The sequence below is a fragment of the Mus pahari genome, unplaced genomic scaffold (genome assembly GCF_900095145.1).
Source record: "Mus pahari unplaced genomic scaffold, PAHARI_EIJ_v1.1 scaffold_3385_U1_1, whole genome shotgun sequence".
In the NCBI taxonomy this organism is placed as follows: Eukaryota; Metazoa; Chordata; class Mammalia; order Rodentia; family Muridae; genus Mus; species Mus pahari.
In genome coordinates, this window is record NW_018393543.1 from 129,283 (window position 1) to 141,936 (window position 12,654).

Genomic DNA, 12,654 nt, shown 5'->3' on the forward strand with positions numbered 1-12,654 from the left:
CTGGAGCTCACTCTGTTGACCAGGCTGGCCTCGAACTCAGAAATCTGCCTGCCTCTGCCTCCTGAGTGCTGGGATTAAAGGCGTGTGCCACCATGCCTGGCTGGACATTTAAATGAGGCGCTGAGATTATCATAGTGTAGCCTAGGCTGCTTTAATAATATACTGATGTATAACTAAATAAATATGCTTGGGCCCTGAGGAGTACTTGGCCTCTGAGCAGACCATCTCTCACCTAAGAACCAGGCACCAGAGAGCTGGCAGGTGAGAGAGAAGGCAGTATATAAAGGCATTGAGTAAGGTTGCACTTATATGAAATCTATCAGCTACAGGTGGGCACATCAGCTAGTGATCTAAAATTGCTTTGAGTTCAGGGTCAGCAAAGGTACCTGGGGACAGTTATTTCACCTGCCCTCATCCTTGGTCTGAGCCACATTTCAAGGACACGTCAAGAATAGATATTTGCCACTATGAATGGACATGTGACTGCTTCCAAGAACATTATTCTTTTCTGACTCTAGGAATGGCTTTTCTTATGATAGGGCTTAAGAGACGGGGGAGTGGCCTGCCTGGCCATCCCTGAGAAATCAACCTTCCCACTCTTTCCAGTCTTCACCATTGCTAGAACAGACCTACCTTCGGGTAAATATATGGGTGCTTCTGACTCAGTAAGACCCATTTCTTCTGAGGAGAGCAATCAATTTCATCAAAACCATACGGGAAGACATTGACTTTGGAAATGAGGTGTAAGTCAGGAATCCTAAAGATGTAGAGGTTACCCAAGGTATCGCCTGCCTGAAATCAGAGCAGCAGCACCCGGTCAGTGGGGGAAGGTTAAGCATGGAGGAAGCAGTGTTCTCTGCTCTGAGATACATCATGTGTCATCAAGTCCAGTACTGAGACCCAAAGCTGTGACCAGCCTGCCTCACAGAGTGTCTGCGCTGATCCCATGGAAGAAGGCTCTCTAGACCTGGGGGAATGACTCAGTAGGTAACTGTGCAGAGAGGCAGAGAGAGAGACACACACACAGAGACAGAGACAGAGACAGAGACAGAGAGACAGAGAGAGACAGAGACACAGAGAGACACAGAGAAAGACACACAGAGAGAGACAGAGAGAGAGACAGAGAGGGAGAGAAAGAGACACACAGAGAGAAAGTGTGTGTGTGTGTGTGTGTTTGTGTTTGTGTTGTGTGTAGGTTCAACCCCAGGGGCTCCAATAGCTTTTTTCTGGCCTCCAAACCTGATCATAATTCATAGACACACATGTAGGCAAAATATTCAAACACAAATACTTTTTTTCTTTTGTGTTTCTTCAGATAGGATGTCTCTGTGTAGCTCTGGCTATCCTGGAACTCACTCTGTAGACCAGGCTGGCCTCAAACTCAAGAGAGCTACCTGCCTCTCTGACATGCACGACCATGTCCTAAAGGATTTTTTTTAAAAGAAACTTTTGTAGGGCATGGTAGGATATGCCTTTAATCCCAACACTCAGAAGGCAGAGGCAGTCTGATCTCTGTGAGTTAGATCACCCTAGTCTACACAGTGAGTTCTAGTCCAGCCAGGACTACATGATGAGACTTGTCTCAAACGCATGTGGTAGGGTATATGCAAATATTTTCCAAGCCCTAAATCACTCCTCCTCAGGACACACTGGGACATCAACATTATCCTTTTTTCTCAATATCTGATAAAATTCTCAATTTTCTCTCTCTTGTCCCTACACAAATTCTCAGATTCAAAAATAGTAAACAATTCAAAGACAAGAAATTGTAAAACCACTCAGAAACACTGTGTGTGTGTTTGTATGTGTGTTATATGTATATTTATGCATATGTATGTAGATCACATACCTGGGCACACATGGAAACCAGAGAAGGCTGCCAGGTACCCTGTTAGATCACCCTTCTCCTCAGAGAGTCTCTTGTTGAACCTGGAGCGAGGCTGGCTTGGCTAGCAGCCATCTAGTCCCAGTGACCTTTGTGTTTCCATCCCCAACACCACTGGGGTTACAGACACATTTAGCCACATCCCACTTTTTATGTGAGTGTCAAGGATTTGAACTCAAGACTCCATGCTTGCACAGCAAACACTGCTACCCACTGAGTCATCTCTCCCCAGATCCCAGGAAAGAATTTTAAAATGACATTTTTAAGAGAATGGCAAAAGGAAATGTACATGAAATGGGTCAAAGGATAAAGGATAGCAATATTTATGGTATATTGTGATTGACTCTCAGCGTTTGCAGAGACTCCAATATGGCAAGTTAAGATTTGACAGTAATGGGGACCTCAAATTGGCAAGTGTTTTGCTCTGTGTGACTATTCCAGATGAGGGGTCACTTACCAAGACAATCGGGCCATCCTTGGTAATGACAGCTTTCAATGATTTACATGGAGAGGACAGGTTGCTAGTCGCCAGAGCTTCCCTGTTGTGACAGTCCCACAGTTTGATAGTTGATTGAATATCTACAGTGACCGCAATGTGCATATCAGGGAGGGTAGTCAACAGCTTGATACTGGCCGGCTGTACTGGGCTTACCCAGGTTATAACACTCTGGAGAACAAGAGCATCACCATGTCTTATCAACTCTAGTTCAGCTACTTTCACCCACCAGCTTTATCTGGAAGCCTCGTCCAGACTGGAACCTTTTCTTACTTACAAGGAAAGAATATGAATGTTTGAGATAGTGAGATGGCTCAGCAGGTAAGAGCACTGATTGCTCTTCCAAAGGTCGACAGTTCAAAGCCCAGCAACCACATGGTGGTTCACAACCAAAGGCAATAAGATCTGATGACCTCTTCTAGTGAGTCTGAAGACAGCTACACTGTACTTATATATAATAATACATTTTGGGGCTTGAGCAAGCAGGGACTGATTAAGCAGCGATGACCAGAGCGAGCAGGGCTGATGGGAGCAAGCAGGGTAGACTGCACACAGCAAAGGTCCTGAGTTCAATTCCCAACAACCACATGAAGGCTCAGAACCATCTGTATAGCTACAGTGTACTTATATACATAAAATAAATAAATCTTTAAAAAAAGATGAAAGTTCTAAGTATCCCTCACTGAACGTGACAGCACAGGCTGCAAATTCCAGCCCAGGGAGGCAGAGGCAGGAAGGTCACTAGCAGATTGAGGCCAATATGGTCTACAATGTCAAGTTGCAGGCCAGTTTGGAGTACATTACAAGACTATCTCAAAAAGAAAAAGAAACCCAGGGCTGGAGAGATGACTCTGCAGTTAAGACCACCAGCTGTTCTTAACCAAAGGACCTGAGTTCAATTCCCAGCACACACATGGTAGCTCACAGTTGTTTGTAACTCCCATTCCAGGGGATCCGACTCCCTCACATGGACATACATGCAGACACAATACCTATGTACATAAAAATAAAAAGAAACACAAAGAAGAAAACAAACATCTAGAATATTTGGGGCAGGAGTGGACAGGAACACAGGACACATGCATTATGCTCTGAGGTGAGCACACACTCACTATACAGACCAGAGAGAAGAACATGGCTGCCAAGATGGCTCAGCAGGGAAGGACACCTGCCACTGAACCTGATGACAGAAGTTCAGACTCCAGGAACCACATAGAAGGGGAGAACCAATTCCACCAACAAGTAGGAAGAACAATCACTGATCCTGTGGTCCAAGCCATTTCACCTTTTACTAACACTGCAAGCAGGGAGCATGGGCCTGTGGTATTCCTAGTGGGACTAGGTTTTTTTTGTTTTTTTGGTTTTTGTTTTGTTGATTGTTTGTTTTGTTTTTTGGGTTTTTGTTTGTTTGTTTGTTCGTTTATGAGACAGGGTCACTCAGTCACTCTATATACCCCTGCCTCTCCTGGCACTCACTATGTAAATCAGACTGGATTCCAACTCACCTGCCCTTGCCTCCTGAGTGCTGGAGTTTAAGGCCTGAGCCACCACTTCTGGCAGAATTAAGTTTTACAACACACGAAACATCCTATTCACAATGAATCAATTCCAAAACTGGTTACTGTAACATCAATTCTTATACATTGCAAATGAGAAAAACAGGTTTCTCTACCAGGCTTTCCTTTAGCTTAAAAAATAATTCAAGGGGCAGGAGAGATGGCTCAGTGTTTGAGAGCAGGGGCTGCTCTTCCATAGGTCCTAAGGTCAATTCCCAGCAATCATATGGTGACTCACAACCATCTGTAATGGGATTTGATGCCACATTTGGTCATGCAGATGAAGCAAATAAAATAAGTCTTTTTAAAAATAATCTCCCTCTCTCTCTCTCTCTCTCTCTCTCTCTCTCTCTCTCTCTCATACACACACACACACACACAGAGACACACACACACACGAACACACACTCAACCAATAGCACCATTGAACACAAAAAGCCAAAAACATAATTTTACTAAAATATTAGAGGCATCAGTCAAGAGAGCCATTTCTAAGCCCTTTCTTCATTTCCATGAAAATCATTAATAACTTCTACTTCCTACTAAATATAATCTTTCCTTTAAGTCAATCTCTCACTAAAATGTGACTCCTGCACTGACTCCTTTGAAAGGCAACCTACTAAAGGCCTTATTACCATACAGACACCACTCAGGCTCAGGAGGTTGAGGTTGAGCTTCACTCCTGGCTCCCTCTGCCAGGTATGATGATGATGATGCACCTCAGGATCCTGCCTGGCACTTAGGAGGCAGAGGTAGAAGGGTCCCCATGAGTTCACGGCCAGCCTGAACTCTAGGATAGCCTGATGTCATCCTAAACAGCCTACCACCACCCACCTGCCAAAAACAAACAAAACCCAAATCCTCCAAACCTCCAACATCAGGATCAGCCAGTTCACTATGTTACATTTCCAGTTTGCTTGGGAGGCAATGTTTATAAACATTGAGACCCTAACTAAATAAAAACCCTTTTCATAAGTTCGTTGGGTCAACCCTTTAGTCCCAGCACTCAGGAGGCAGAGGCAGGCAGATCTGTTGAGGTAGAGGCTAGCCTGGTCTACATAGTTCCAGGCCAGCAAGGACTACAGGGTAAGACCTTCTCCCAGACAAACAGAACCAACCAACCTCAAGAATGGATTAATGTTCACTCCATTAGGCTCTGTTACCTATTAAAATAAAAAAAGAGTTGAGGGAACGAAGGATAATCAGAAACACACATTGAGGTTCCAGCATTCACCCGGTTCTCTACTACACTGGCTCAGCAGCTGGCCATCTCAAGAATCAGAGTACACAAGAGAAAAAACTCTTGCATAAACCAGCAGGGACTGCACAGTGGGAATCTGGCATCACAACACTGAAACAAGCCAGGAGCAATGTCCTCAAGAGCCACAGGCATGGCCAGTCCTGTGTTCTTTCCCACTGGTACTACGGTCCCCACCATCCCTCCCTAGGGCGTCATATGGACCCCTAGGACACACAAAACCATAGAGAACAGAGATTATCTACCTGCACAGCTGTGCTGCAGCCAGGTCAAACAATGCTGCCAGAACTCTAGCCATGATTCCTACCCTAAAACACACAGCTTAGGAACTTCGCAAGAGAACTATGCTCAGTGCAAGCCACACGCTTTATGTTGAGCTCCTGGGGTAGGTACCCCAAATCCTAGTAGACACTATCGGACAAAGAAGAATGTGTGAAGAGTTGTGTCAATGTATCTACCACCCAAGATAGCACAGGTCTACTGTGCTGCCCAGTAAAGAAGTGGGGGCCCATTCTCCTAGTGCCACAGCTAATGAGAGGTCAGGGCCAGCTCTCCCTACTACCACAGGTGGTGAGTTGAGAAAGGACAACACCCCCCGAATCCATGAAAGCTGATTGCCTCTAAGCACATCCATGGAGTATTTCCCTAATCAATCATCAATGTGGGAAGACTCAGTCTACTATAGTCAGTACTACTATCAGGCTGGTGGTCATGGGTAGTATTAAGAAAGCTAACTGAGAAGGCCATGGAGAGGGAACCATAAAGAATGGCCAACCCTCCATGGCCTCTGCTTCAGTTTCTGCCTCAGCCTCCTCTGATGGACTATAACTTGTGAGTCCTTTCCTCCAAGTTACATTTTTGGCCATAACCTTTTAACACAGCAACAGAAAGCCCACTAACACACAAACTTGTAGCCAACCTGTATTATGTGGTAATTGTTAGTTCTCAAGACTCTCCAAACATCCAGAAATGAGATCAAGCTGGATTAAAGGATTTCTGAAAGTTCAATAAAAGCCATTATACCTCAGGAACTTCTGAAACCATTTCCTACCTGCCAAAAGATAGCTCTATCCTTGTTTTTGCTACAGTCATAATGTTACAATGTGCTCTATTTACTAGATACATTCTAGAACAAGTAAACCGATTGTCTAACTCAGATATACTCAATAGATACTGGCTTTCATCCTTGTCAGAAATCTGCTAAACGTAATGTTAAATGTTTTAGCTTACTATAATAGACAGAGACCCCCAAATCCTGACAGTGAACCCCACATTGCCCAAGATCTCTGAATGATATGGGCACAGTGACAAGACTGCCTAGATTGTGGTCTGACAACAACAGAGAATCACTGCTCTACTACCATGCCTGATGCCANGGCCTGGCCTACACTGTGGACAGAGGATACCCAGGGAGTTAAATGTCTCATATTGCCTAAGACAAGTGAGTCTTTTCTCCCACATCCCTCCCTCACAGGAAAAAGCCTCTCATCTTCTGGACCTGATGGCCAGACTACCTCTGCCAGAGTCAAGATGGAATTGTCCACTGCAGGTCCCACCAGATGGATGACTCTATTGTCTCTAAGGGAAACAACTGAGCTGACAAGGTAACTAGAGCTGTGGCCCTTAGGGGCCTAGACTTTTCTTACCCACCACAAAACATTCTTTCACTCCTCCAAGGTCATTATTTCCTTGACATCACCCCTCATAAATAACACTAACTTGTCATTTCTTTTGTCTTCTGCTTCAGATACTGACCTCGGCCTACCAACTCCTTTATGTTATACAACCTGGCCACTTTAAAGATTGCTAGCTATGTGTACCTTGTGGAATTAACTCTTACAGCTTTTCTGATGACTCTGTCAAGTAAACTTACATCACCTTGTACCAGCTGCTCCAACTTGTTACTACAATGCCATACCTTTTTTCTATCATTCTTATCTATAGACTTAAGGTGTTTTTCATGATAAACTATATAATCAACTATCATATTCACATGGTGAAATTTTCTTTTCATTTTTTTAACATGGTCAAATTTTCAAGTTTCCTTTACTTGTCTTTCAAATTTAAGTTAAAATGTGTTTCATTATGCCTAAATTCATGTATATATATTCAGTCTCCCAGATAAAAGGAAAAAAAAACCCTTATTACTTCTTCGGTTCTATGAAAGGTTTTTGTCGTCTCTAAATTCATGATAAGGTGTGTTCCTGCTGTGAACAGATTTATCTCATTCGTAAACTTATGAGCTCCAGAAAACCCACTCAGATTCACCTCTCAAGGCCCACACAGACTCTATCTAGACAAATACACCTGCCAATCAATAACCTACGTTCCTACCTGTTGCCTATTCCAGGGGCTGGGATTCCTCTCTGTCCCCTGGGATTGGGACTCCTCTCAATCCAACCACCCATACCTAAAAGTTTGCAATGTACACCGAGAACATTTCTTTTTCTCCCAAAAACACTTAACTTTATTCTCTTCCTCAAATATGCATGAGTGTTCCAGCACCTTACTATGTCCAGGCGTTTACTCAAAATCTACGTCCAGGACAGGTCCAGAGAAGCAACCCATAGTTGTGTCAGTGCCTACAGACACAGACACAGATGTTTCTATTGGACCTGCTCCTTCCCACAGATGGTCCCACAGATCCTGTACAGGAAGGAAACAACTGACTCTCCTAAGACCAACACCCCATCTCCATTTCCTTAGGTTTCCCAGACATGTCACCCCAAAGTCAGCAGAAAGCAGCTAGAGATCACAAGGACCCTATTCCTGCTTCACCGTCACCTCTTTCTACTTTCTCCTTTTTAAAATTAAACCAAAAGAATGTTAGCATTCCTTCCGGGCTCCACCCGACAGTTACCTGACTTGCTATAAAAGGGGCTGTTGGGTCCATACTCCCTCTCTCTGGCCTTTCTGTCTGAATCTTTTCTCTCCCTAACCCATTTCCCTCTTTCCCCTTACCCCTTCCCTCTCCTTCCCCACATTTTCTAACCTGCCTCTCCTTTCCTCTCAACATTTCTCCCTTTCTCCCTCTCCATCTTTCTCTGCTCTACTCCCCTTCTCAACTCCACTTCCAATGCCCTTAATAAACTCTATTCTACACTATACCCATCATATGTCTGGTACCTCAGGGGCAGAGATGCTTCAGCATGGGCCTGCCCACTGAGGCCCCCTTCAACCTCATGATACTCTACTCTACAAAGCATTTCCTGGTCTTAAACACACAACATAGTCTACTTCATTCTCTGTTTGCTTTGGACACTTTCATACCTCTCTGGTCATTCTCTCAGATCTACAATAAAAATCTTAATCATATCAAGGAACAGTAATGTCAGCAGTTTCTTTACTGAACATCCACAAATAGCATGAAAAAAATCAAAGCATTTCCAGCAAAATCAGGAACAAGACAAGTAGATCCACACTCTCTGCTCTCAGTCAATATGGTATTGTTTTAGCAAGAACAAGAAAAGAAGAGAAACAAAGAAAAGGGAGACCAATAGGAAAGAGAAGCCAGTGTTTCCTCATTTGCATACACCATGAGTCTGTATTAGAGATCCTAAGACTCCTCTGAAAACTCTTAGGACTGATAAACTTCCAGAAAATTGACAGGCAGCAATGTTATCATGGAAAAAATCGCTACCTGTCCTATAGAGTAATAAAGTAAAGAAGGATCAGGGAAGCCTTCTGATTCAGAGCAGCCTTGACCACCTCCCCTGAAAGGGCCTGGTGAACAGGGTATACGCTTTTGATTCCAAGCAGGCATAGGTTGGCAGATCTCAAAGTTCAAGGCCAGCCTGGTCTACAGAGCAAGTGTCTTTCAAGGCTCTTACACAGTGGAACACTGCTTCTAACCAAACCAAAATAAATAAATAAAAATAAAAAAACAAATGATAGCAAGCCAACAACAAACAAACAAACCCTGGAGTAAGGGGCCAGAGTGATGGTTCAGCAGTACAGAGAAATTAATGTTCTTACAAAGGACCCTAGTTGGGTTCCCAAAGCCTACAGAACACCTCACAGCCTCTGCCTTCTGACAACTGGCACCAACCATAACTAACACAGGCACACACATATATGAAATTAAAAATATATCTTAAAAAAGAATACCTAGGAGTAAACCCGACCTTGGATGAGAACAATCTCTATGATGAAAACTTTGAAACACTGACAGGCCCTGCACAGATGGCTTAGCAGAGGACCTGAGTTCAGTGCCCACAGCCCCAGTGCCCACAGCTTACAGTCATCTGCAACTACAGCTTTTAAGGGACCTGACACCCTCTTGTGACATCCACAGGCAGCAGATACAGATGGATTACACATACATATGTGCACAGAAAACAGCCATACATAGAAAACATTGAAATCTAACAATGAAAAAAGTAAGAAGAGGGAAAATCAGGTGTGGTCCAAACCTTTGACCAAAGAACATGGGAAGCCAAGGTAGGCAGATCTATCTGGGGACTTCAGGACAGCCAGGGGACTTCAGGACAGCCAGGGCTGTACAGGGGGATCCCGTCTCATCGTCACCAATAACAAAAAAGATGAAATTAAAATTCATAAGAGGGTAACACTTGCTACTCATCGACCAGACTCACCTCATTAACATCCCAGGTGGAAATCATGTTCTTGGAACTCACCATACAGACAGCAGACCTGCCTTGTCCATTTCTTGTTAAGGCACAGCCTGAGATGTAACATGCATGTCCCCGAACACCTGCAAGGAAACCCCGATCAGATATGGACACTAAACAGTTGAAGGATGAGGCAAACCAAAGAAGGTGTTTCATTCCCTCTACATTGTTTGGAAAAAGCTGTGGAAAGGGTAAAGGCAGAGGCAGCCAAGCACGCTGCAGGCTGGTCATTGGCTCAGATACATTGACTCTTTAGTCTGTTTCTATAGGTACAAAATGGATACTGGCAGCTGGGGCCATAACTCTGTGGGCAGAGTGGTCAGTTATGTTTATAGAGGCCTATAAACCATAACTCAGTACTCATTTAGAGGCAGAAGGATCCAAAGTTCAAGGTCATTGGTGTTTGTTACATGAAGGGTTTGAGGTCTTCCTGTGGTACATGAGATCCCGTCTAAGAAGAAAAGGAAGGAAGGAAGGAAGGAAGGAAGGAAGGAAGGAAGGAAGAAAGAAAGATGGAAGGAAGAGAGAGAGAGAGAGAGAGAGAGAGAGAGAGAGAGAGAGAAACAAAAGGAAAGACAAATCATGTACCAGTCCTAGTAAAGGCAAGCAGAAGATCTTGATTTTGAGGTCAGCCTAGTCTACAGATGAAGTTTGAGGCTAGCCATGGCTATAGAGTGAGGCTGAAACTCAAAACCAAATGGAAAGGATAAGATTCTTCCCCTCAAGAAAACAGATTCCACAAAGTTGTCTTGTGAGACACACACACACACACACACACACACACACATACACACACACTGTGCCATGTACACACATCACATACAGAAATACTAACAATAATAAATGTAAAAAACTTAAAAGCATCTTTCCATCAGAAAACTGTTCCAAGGAAATTTTTTGAAAAAGATAAATACTAAAGCCTCTTTGGTAATTTCCTCAGTAAATTTCCTCTACACTCTGGGAAGGGTACAAAGCCTTCAGGGAAAGGGAGCGATAGGTCTGGTTTTACGATGTTGAGCAACCACTCAGCAGATCACAGATTGGTTCCATGGGTAGACTAGCACAGCAGCCCCACCCTGTTAAACTGCAGTTCCCTTCCTCTTATTAAATGAGAATGTAGGACTGCACAGAACGGGAAAAACCAAGTGGGGGTCTCTTCTAGGTACTCAAGCCCATACCACACTCCAAAGGAATTTCCTTGTAAGTGAAATCTTCTGGCTTTGCCCGGGTCTTGGCATGTTCTTGCCATGTTCGGTAAACGAAGAACTGCTTCCATGTCTCTTTGCCCAGGAGCTGTAGGGTAACCATGTCACAGAAGAGCCATCTTTCCTGACACAACTTCCTGCAATACACAGTTGCAATTCCATCAGGCTGACCCCAATAACCTTACTTTAGAGCCACAGTTACAGTGAGCAAACAAAATTCCCTAACCATCCTCATGCAGCAGAAGTCCAGGTCCAGAATCAGAAGGCCTCTTCTTCCTTCCTGCCCCATCTTGTCCCCTCTTCCCATCCCACCCTGCCCCTCTCCTTACCTCCACAGGACACCATTGCTTGCAAGTGCATTCCAGTTCTATGAGAGAGAAAAAAATCCTTAAACCAACAACCACCTCCCTCTCCTGCACTCAATTTGTTCTGGGCAGGGCCTACACAGGTTAATCAAACACAGTCCTAGCTCTCAGCCTGGAGAGCCCTACCCCAGCCAACACAAGTCACCTTGTGAGGGCTCAGAGGAAGGAGGGTCAGTCTCAAAGGTCTGACAGGGAGTCTCAAGGACAGCAAGTGTCAGCAGCACCTCTCCAGAGGGCAGCCTGGTCCTTTCTTTTGGCAGAATGTTATTGTCACTGTTATTGTTGTGAATTACGGTGTCTAGTAGCCTGGGCTGGTTTTAAAGTCCTGTCATTGAGTTTGCCCCAAACTCCTGCTCATCTTGCTTCCACCTCACAAGTGCTTCAATTACAGTCCTAAACCACCACTCCTGCCTCATTTAACCAGATTTGAGGTCTTCCCAGTGGATAATGCTAACCATGTCCGCTAGATATATCTGTTTGCTATTCTGTAGGATGGAGCTCCTTTTGGTCAAGAGTAGCAGCTGAGTCCCAGAGACACTTCTGTGTCAGAACTGAGTTGACAGATTTGAATAAGGTAAGGCAAAGGAGGGTGGGATGGAGCGAAGGAAGGAAGGAAGGAAGGGAGGGAGGAAGGAAGGAAGGAAGGAAGGAAGGAAGGAAGGAAGGAAGGAAGGAAGGCAGGCAGGCAGGCAGGCTGTGTGAGTGTGGTGCTGGAGTAGCAAAGACTCCAAGACTGAGTGGGAAAGGCCATAGGGACCTTATGTAGGGTGCACCGAATGGAGGAGTTCAGCCAAGGAGCTTTTACCTTGTTCACTTGGGCAACCTGTAGCAAACTGTAGGCATCCAGATAGGAGAAGATTTCTATCATCGGCATACTTGGCAAATGGATCTCCATCTTCTGTGGCCTAAGTCCACACTGACTCTTCTTTCTCCTCCCCAGCTTGCTCTGATTTTAAAGACTTGGCCAAAGATTTAGCAGGATTGCCAACCACAGGTCATCAGGCTTTGATTGGGGCAAGCTGCAGCTGTGTAGACTCTCAGCCTGACTCCCCACCCCATCACTGGATCCAGATGCACTCAGCTGAGAGTGTTCACACCTTAACTCACTCCACAGTGATTTTCACTGAGTAGATGAGCTCAACAACCCCTTCCTGGTACTGTGGAGACCAAAAGCACATGATCTTGGGCAGCCCAGATTGATGATGTACTTGTCAGAACTTTCTAGAAAATCCCGAGTAACACACTAATTTTCAACAGG

The 12,654-nt window shown here is 44.5% G+C and overlaps 1 pseudogene; it reads right to left on the reverse strand.

The window, feature by feature from the left end:
• LOC110315598 overlaps positions 1-12,291 on the reverse strand; it is a 25,704-nt pseudogene extending 13,413 nt beyond the window's left edge.
• Positions 12,292-12,654: the final 363 nt, after the last annotated feature.